Source organism: Equus asinus, chromosome 5, assembly GCF_041296235.1.
Source record: "Equus asinus isolate D_3611 breed Donkey chromosome 5, EquAss-T2T_v2, whole genome shotgun sequence".
Taxonomy (NCBI): domain Eukaryota; kingdom Metazoa; phylum Chordata; class Mammalia; order Perissodactyla; family Equidae; genus Equus; species Equus asinus.
In genome coordinates this window covers 47,957,812-47,966,382 of record NC_091794.1, presented here as the reverse complement: position 1 = coordinate 47,966,382, position 8,571 = coordinate 47,957,812, and the positions used below count along the sequence as shown (strand labels likewise).

General features: G+C 46.1%; 1 protein-coding gene across 5 annotated transcripts in view; it reads left to right on the top strand.

The window, feature by feature from the left end:
• The first annotated feature begins 1,068 nt into the window (after positions 1-1,068).
• FNDC3B (fibronectin type III domain containing 3B) overlaps positions 1,069-8,571 on the top strand; it is a 330,867-nt gene continuing 323,364 nt past the window's right edge. Inside the window, exon 1 of one of the 5 annotated variants that reach the window (XM_014866810.3) lies at positions 1,069-1,222. The gene's annotated coding sequence lies outside the window, so the exon portion shown is untranslated. Of the gene's footprint in view, positions 1,223-1,993; positions 2,120-8,571 lie in introns of those variants that run through there. The other 4 variants (XM_014866812.3, XM_070509439.1, XM_044771075.2 and 1 more) reach the window with 4 other exon arrangements.

The following is an 8,571-nucleotide window of genomic DNA, read 5'->3' as shown; positions in this document are numbered from 1 at the left end:
CCTTTGGGGACATTTGGAGGAAGAAGCCAGTTAGGAGGGAGAGCCCCAGTTGCCTGGATTCACCATTCTCCCCCCATTTCCGAAAAAGAATTGTTAAGCTCCACAAGGAAAGGAGCTATTTCTCAGTATTCTTTTGTGTTCTTCAGGCTTTACTACAGTACTGTGTACATTCACTTTATCTAATCAGTGGTGGTTGTTTTTTAGGTCAATTAAAGTACCACATTGCCTCTGGTCACTGCCGAGTACTGCATTGTAGCCTAATAGTTGAGGCTGAATGTAATTATTTAGGAGACCTGGGAAGCCAAGGAGGGACATGGCCTCTCTGGGATAACTTCTACTCTCTTGTCTTCTGGATTATTTGAGGGGTGGGATAGGATGCAGGGGGTGAACCATTTTGTATAAGAGGTACATTACGTTTGATTTAATTAATACAAACTCAACAGTTACCTAATGAGTCCCATTGTGGCCTATGCATTGGGCTATGTTTGCCACATACAGAAATACAGATGTGAGTAAGGAACAGTTCTGCCCCTGTGAGCGCACACTGGGTCCAGAAAAAAGGAAATAAACATTTTCACTTTGGTGTAATAAAAACCTGTTCACGCTAGGTGAGCCATATGAACAGCGTGTTGCGGGAAATAGAGAAGGGAGCGACAAAATAGCTCACAAGGTGGTTGTGGGGGTTTTAAAAAAGTTAATATATGTGTAAACGAAAAAATATCAGAGTCTTAGCTCTGATTATTACTCAGCAAACACTGCATTTCTATCGGTGTTGGGCGATCTTCTGCAGAACACGCAGCCCTCGCCTTCCAGAAGTTGCTAGTTCCCTTAAGCCTCAGACTTCTTCAGTCTGGCTGGACCAAAAACACTTTCTGCGTAGTTCTGCAGGCATGGGGGGCAAAGGAGGCTCCCACGGCTCCAGCGACTCTGAGATTGTGGCGGCGGCTATACTCGGCAGTTTACGGCAGTGGGCGGGCCCCAAATCCCCATGTGGTCCCGACATCATTGACATGGCGGAATCCCCCATCAAACCCTCCTGGTAGTTATTTGAGAGGCGGCGGCGGCGGCGGCGGCCGGAGAAGGCGGAGGCGGCGGAGGTGGAGGCGAGCGGCGGCGGGAGCAGCGAAGGGGGCGGCAGGGCTTCTCGGGGCTGCCGGCAGGGAAGGCGTGGGCGACCCGGTGTGGGGCGCGCCCGGAGCCCCGCGTTTCAGCCCGAGGGAAGGTAAGGTGTGCAGGAACGCGAGCCTGGAGGGGACCGGGACCCCGCGCGCTGGCCGCCGGCTCCCGGCGCGCTGGAAAGCCCCCGGCCGGACGCCGAGTCCGCCAGAGTGCGTTCCCGTCCCGAGCGCGCCGGGCTTCCCGGGGAAAACTTGGCGCCAGAGTGCTGGGGCGCCCCGCGCTCGCCTGGGCACCCCAGGAACACGGGGCCCGGAGGGGGTCGGCCTCCGCTCTGGGGCCGCGTCCCACGGGGCTCCGGTCCCCCGCCCGTCCCCCCAGCTTGCCAGGGCTTGGAGGAGGGAAAGAAACGGGTAGATTCTTCTTGATGAAAAAAAAATCTGGGCAGTGGTTCCGGGCTCTCCCTCCCCCCCTCGCCCTCCCTAGCCTTCCCAGCAGATTTTGTCCGAGGAATCCGCTCCCCCTCCCGGAATCTCCGCGGCAGGAACGCTGCCCGGGAGGGGGAGGGCGGGCGGAGAGGCCGAGGAATCTTCGACGTGTCACTTTCTGAGGCTGTAGATTTCCATATGGTGGAGGGAGGAGGGCGGGCGTGCGAAGTGGGGCTGCAAGTTGGGGCTGCCTCCCCGCGCCAGGCGGGGGCGGGCCGGGACCTCCGACCCGGGGATGCTGGCGGGGAGGGTCCCGGGCCTGTAGCCCCGGGAGCTGCGCCGGCCCCCCGCCCCCGGCCGGGCCTCTCCGGGACACTCCCCGCCTCGCCGCTGGCCACCTCGGTGCGCGCCACGTCCTCCCTCCCCGTCCTGCCCCCCGGGCTCCCCCCGGGCTGGGGGCGGTAACCGGCGGCCGCGGCCGGACTCGGCGAGCCTGGCGGCTGGAAGCTCGGGCGGGGGAGCGGGGCGCGGCGGGAAGGAGCGGGCGACCCGGTGTGCGGGCCAGCGTAGCTCCGGTCAGTCGGTCACCCCGAGGGGCGCCCCGGCCGGGGGTGGGGCGGGCGGGAGGAATCCGCGCCCCGAGGCGGCCGGGAGGGGCCGCGCGGACTGTCTGGTCCCCGCGGCTGGGCGGGGGCCGGCCGGCGTGGGAAGGGCCTGTCACTCTGGGCGGAAAGTGGGGCCTCGGGCTGTGCCCGCGAACTTTCCCAGAGGGCCGGTCCTGGCGCCCCGTGGGAGCCCGAGCACCGGGGTCCCGTGTCCCTGGAGACGGGGCTGGGCCGCCCGGCGGCGCCGGGGGTGGCGAGGCTTCCCGGAGTGCGCGGTTGGAGTTGGAGCGTTCCGAATCTCAGCTCCCACCCAGCCATCCCTGACGGAGGGAGGCAATGGCATTTCATCCAGACAGTGCCGCGCGGACTTCCTTAAAAGTCACAACTTTTTATTTTCTTTTCGCTTCAGCCCAGCATTTTCTTGAAGCACAATTTGGAATTTGGCCGCGATCGGCCGACGCTGGGGCCCCAGATCCACACGTTTCTCTCTCCATCCCTCTAGGTTTCTAGTCTCCCTTCCCCTCTTCCACCCAGGCTTAATCATATTTTGGAACGGGCGAGGTCTTTTGTTGGGTGGGCACCCCCTGATTGCTTGTCTGTTTATTTTTTAATGTGCAGTTAATTTGATTTGAATTTCCTCCAGTTTCCAGGCCCTGCTAGGGAAAGCTAAAGGAGAGGGAATAAGCCACTTTTTTTTTTTTTCATGTGGAGAGAGGTGGGGCATTGGGAAAGGGGAGGCACGGTGGTTGTGGGCAAAGAGTCAGACGGAGCAGACAGACCCGGAAGAAAAGGAATCTGCTCTGGAATAACACTTTTTTTTGAGGCTTGAGGCCTTGGGCAAAAATGCACTGGTCTGTTCTGATTTCTACTGCCTGAGTTGCTCTTCCACTCTCAAGTTAACGCTTTGACTCTGTGGGCTTGGACAATGCCCGGGGGAAGAGGCCCGCAGCCTGGAGCAGCCAGGGCCCTGGTTTTGTGCCTTCTGTGGGGGCCCTTGATTCCCCCTCCTCGGAGGCCGGCGCTGTGGACCCAGCGTTCTGTAAATTTCCTGGCTCCCTGGGAGCAGCTGTTAAGGAGGGTAAAGTCTTCGGGCATGTTTCTGGCCCTGCAAGGGGACCTCACCCATGAGGGTAGAATTCTCACTTTGTTTAGACACTACAGGGTCATCCACAAGCTGGCTAAGAATGAGGCGTAGCTGTGAAAAAAAAATCATTAAAAAATTGTACTTGTCTGTGCTTTTGAAGCGTTTTGGTTTAAATGTTTCTAAGAGAAAAAAAATTTCATCTGTAAAGATAGTGTTCATTTAAAAGTTGTTAAAACTGCAAGATGTCATCATGGAATAGGGGGTTGTAGCTTCTAATTACAGTATATACAGTTTCAGAAAGATATTCCGGTAACCTTTTAAGACTGACTTTATAAATAGCTCACATCAGACCATGGGCTGTATTGGAGAGCCAGTCTTCTGGGGTTTCTGGAAGAATGCTTGGGATGAATGTTAGGAAGCTCTAGGAGCCTAGGTAGTAGTTTACTCAGTAGGAGTTTGTGCCCCTTTTGCTTAAGACTTAATTTAACAGGGTAGAATTTGATGGTATCTTTAGGAGTTAACCAGAAGAATTTCTCCAACTTTTCAGTTGTAGCAACTGAGGGCCAGGGAGCAGAAGTGACTTGTGAAGGGTTGCCGTCATAAAGTCCAGTATGGGCTTATGTTAATAGCTACTCATTCTTGGATGTCTCGTGTGTACTTGCATTGTGCTTTTTGTATATTATCTCATTAAAATTCTACTAACGGTCTTTCAATTTAGGTGATGTTATGGACATTTTACAGACAAGGGTGTTGAAGTTCACAGAAATTAAGTAACTTGCATAAGATGACATAGCTACCAACAGCATTATGCTGTTATTATTCTTCAGTGATGGAAATAGTTTTATGTCCATGCTGTCCAATATAGCAGCCACCAGGCACATTTGCTTTTGTGCGCTTAAAGTGTGACTAGTGGGACTGAGATGCTGCATTTTAAATTTTACTTACTTTTATTTTAAACTGCTACTTGTAGCTAGTGGTTACTGTATGGAAGATCGAAATGTAGAACTTTCTGACTCCCAAACCTATTCACATTTAACTGGTTTGTATTCCTTTTTACATCTCTTAATTCAGTTTTCTTTTCTTCCACACCACCAGAAGGTGCCTAGATGCAGCTCTTAGATAGAATTTAAATGCTGAATTAGCTGTAGCTCAATTTTGCTTTCACATTTTGAGTGGATAAAATAAGCACATTATTTTTTTTTAAATGCTTGCGTGTCATCGTAAAAACTGATGGACGAAAACTTTGAATGACACTTTCTTGTTTGATTGAAATAATTGTTGGTAGGATTTCTGGAAAGGCAGGCAGAGCTTGTTGGTTATTTTAGCGTAATGAAGGAGTATATATAGGAGGCAATAAAAAAAAAAATGACCCCCTAATACGCTTGTTTACCTGTTCATTGGGCTGTTCTTTTCACATGACTTCATGGGTGTCAGGTAAATAATATCGCCAAACCATCATTCACTTTTCCTTATGTAGCTGCACAGTTAATCTGAATTAAAATCATTGCTTTACTATCACAAAGAATAAAATTCAAATATAAAATACTAAACTCATCTGTGAATTGGAAAGAATATGTTTAAGATTAAAACAAAAAGCAAGAAAAGATTTTTTTGGTGGCAAATGATCAAATGGTTTTCTGACTAGTGGATTTAATTTAAATCCGTTGCATTTTAGAATTTGTGTGGTAAACTGGAAGGACCTGCAACTAGGATGTACAACTGTGTATGGGGGCGTTTGGGGAGATAAAGCAGAAAAAAAAAATATATTAGAATTTGTGTGGTAGAAGGAATTTCAACAACTTTCTGATTTCACATGAAATAGTGAAAATTCCAACTTACGTCAAAGTAAGTATTCATTTATCTGGATTCCATCCATAAATATCCAACAGCTCAGTACCTTTTCTTTTTCTTTTTTGCATATTACTTTCAGGAAAAGACAAATGATAATCTCTTTTTATTAGGATTTTTAAAGAGGTAACCTCCAGGTTCCGTATAAATATATCTGAATCTGCTATGCTTTCCATAGTTATTGCACTGCCCAGGGGTAATTGCAGCTCATGATCCTGAGCCTCGAGCATTACATCATCCTGAACGACGTACACTAGTAAATCAGCTTTAAATTGTTGTATATTATTTTCGCGTTATGTGAATTGTGTGGCGTACTGCTCTTTGAAAATTATAAATTCACCTCTAGGTAACGCATCCGTTGATGAGACTGGTCAGATTGCTGAAACGCCCTGTTCATACCCACTCTGACCATTGGGAGCAGAGTTATTTTCAAGGAACCAGGACAAGAACCATGTTATAAATAGGATTATAGTGTTCTCGTGAGTGTGACAAATATAGGGAAGATGATTTAACTCATGATGTATGGTTCCATTTGTAGGACATCAAGGTGCTTAATACAAATGAGAGATTTACTATAATCTTAAAAGATAAAGGTGTTGAAATGACACACATGTTAGAAATTTTATACCCCTGAGGGCCACATCTGAGCATTAGTTTGAAATCAGAATATCTGTGAAGGACTTACTTTTCTTTTTAGCTGTGTGTCCTTGATAAACTTCTGAACCTCTCTTAGTCTGAGTTTCTTTATTTTAATATAAGGAGAAAATTGCCCATACCAGAGATTAGTGAGTCAGCGAATTGAAAAGTGTTTGGCAAAGCCATATATGTACTCCATAGTCATTATATTCCGAAGTGTAAAATTGAGCTGTTCCTACGATATAACTCTGCATGTTTTCAGAGACCTCCAGATTTGTGTTTGGACAGTTTGAAAACTGATTTATTTTTTCCTTTGTGATGAGTAAATGAAGTGTCAAGCTTTAGATTGCTGTGTTTCATTTTCTCCCCTCTCATAATGGAATAGTCGGTTTGTGACCTCCTGAAAGTCGTGCTTTTCATAAGTCGTCCCAGCTCTACGTTTTTGGGGAGTTTTTCCGTAGATGTGCCCTGTAGCTGGGTGGCTTTGCTGAAGTGGCTGGGCCAGTTGGCTTGAATCAGGGTCATTCTCGAGGTGCCGGGGAAGCTTGCAGTCTCTCGGAGGAACTTGCCATATTGAATGATAGAGGCATAGGCTGCGGTCCTTCTGCCCTATCTTGGTAAGCCTATTACTTGAGCTTTCAATAATTATAGCTGAGAATGGGGGAAAAGAATAATTTTCTGTGTAGGGAAATTTTTGCAACCTACCTGTGGTTCTGCTTTGGAAATCATAATTGCCTTTTCTTGGGCAATTGTGATTTCTTTTTTCTTTATGTTAGCAAGGCTAATCCATGAATTGAGAGCTTTTTGTAGTAAGACATTTTCAAGTAAACCTTAATTCTCATACTTAGAGCTGTTGGGAATACACCTAGGTAGTTGAGAAGAAGCTTTATTTGGTTTACTCTGAATGCCTTTGAATATAGGAAAATATAAGAATATGTATATATATTTGCCTTAGAATATACAGTATGGTATTATGTGTTTTAAAAAGGCAGAGAATGCTTGAATCATTGTAGCTCAATAGAGGCAGGTTTCTGTAGAAGCCAAGTGCAGGCTCCCATGGGAGGATGACTTGATGGTTGGTACCTGAGCGCTTTGCAAGGTACAGCCAAGAGGTGAGTCCCTAGTCACAAGCTTATCCAGAGGGGAGTTGTTTATGGCAGGTTTAGTGTCAAGGATCAGTTCTTGGAGACCAAAGGTATGTGGGGTGGGGGTGGGGGTGGGGATAGCGGATAGGGAGGTTTTTAAACCACCAGGCGTAAATCTGGTACGATAGACTATAGTGATTAGCCATTCCAAGTGGGGATGTTTCTCAATTTGAAAATGGATCAATCCTTGAATCTCTCCCCTAGCTGAGATATGCAAGTTTAGCATTCTGTAACTCCTGGATTGAATTTTGATGCCCTTGGCTGATGAGATGACCTTGGCAATACTCACTGGCAGTTTAGGCATTGCCCCCTGATAGGTTTTGTTTCTGTAATATCATTGCAACTGCTTTTCAGGTTTTAAATAACTGGAGGGCGAAGATTTTAGGGAGATCGTATGGAGCCAGAGTGAGCATTATTTGAGATTCTAGTAAGTATCAGTGTTTGAAATGTTTCATGTATTAAATGATTATATTTGAGTTTCAAATGTAATTTTATTTCATTCTCTTGTTTGTTGACCCAGAAGGCATTTATTGAGTTCTAGACTAGGTTCTTTGTTAATGGAATATTCTACTCTCTTCTGACTTCTTTTTGGCAAATGCAAGGCGTTTTTCTGTTTACTTAAGGGGTATTTTGCTCATATTTTTGGAATGTTCTGTTGAGAACTGTGTCTGCCACCAAACTCCTGGGCAGGGTGGTGGCAACTTCGGTTCTTTGCTCCTTTCTGAAATTGGAGAAACGTTAAAATTGGAGCACCTACAGGCTATATTTAAAACTAATTTTATTATTAGAATTTAAGGCTTCTGATACATTCTTGTTTTGACTCTGGAAGATGAAGATTTTTATAAATGCAACCAGTCAGAAAAATTTACTTTAAGTTGATATAATACTAACTCATAGAGTTCAATTATGAAAAGCTTTCTGTTGGAATAATTGTCTAGAAAATTGTCTTTATACATGAGCAAATGCAGTATGTTTGAGAAATAATTGAAGATTCTAAAATCCCAGGAAATAACATGATTTAATTTGTTCTTAAGAGACTCAGATTCTCCACAGCTGGAGAAAGAGGGGCTCTCTATTAAAAATAACTCCATTGTTCTGGATGTAACTAATTAGGAATTTGCAATTATCCAGGCAAGTGTAGGATAAAGTTTGGTTTCCTATTCTATATGAAAGGGTTTAACTGTAACAGAAATTTAAGTAGATCATAAGGGGAATATTTGCCTAATTAGGAGAACTAACCACTTTTAAGCACCTTGGAAAAATCAATTTACTTAAAAGCAATGTAAAACTGCATTATGGATTGAAGCTGTTCTACTGCTGGGCTTTTCATGGAGATGCAAGCGCTCTTGGAAGTCGTTGGACCACCATGAAATAAATGTTGATTTACTCAGTGCTGTCACATGAAGTAGGAACAGTTTACCAGCAAGAGTTAGAACTACATTTTTGTATGCGAAATCAATCACAACAATAAGCAAATATCCACTTCCCCATCTCACCCCATCCCACCAATAGACTCCAGCTATGCCTGTTGATTTGTTTTGGAGGTTTGCTCTTGCTGTTTGTTCTGCCACTTGTTGATTTCTTTTGTCACTTGTAAGCACCTGATGGCAGAGCTGTGAGAGCAGGTGTTAAAGGTTTAAGAAAATCATTATTGCTTTCAGCTGCCCATCTTCTCCTGCCTCTGCGTTTGGGCCAAGTTGTGGAAAGTC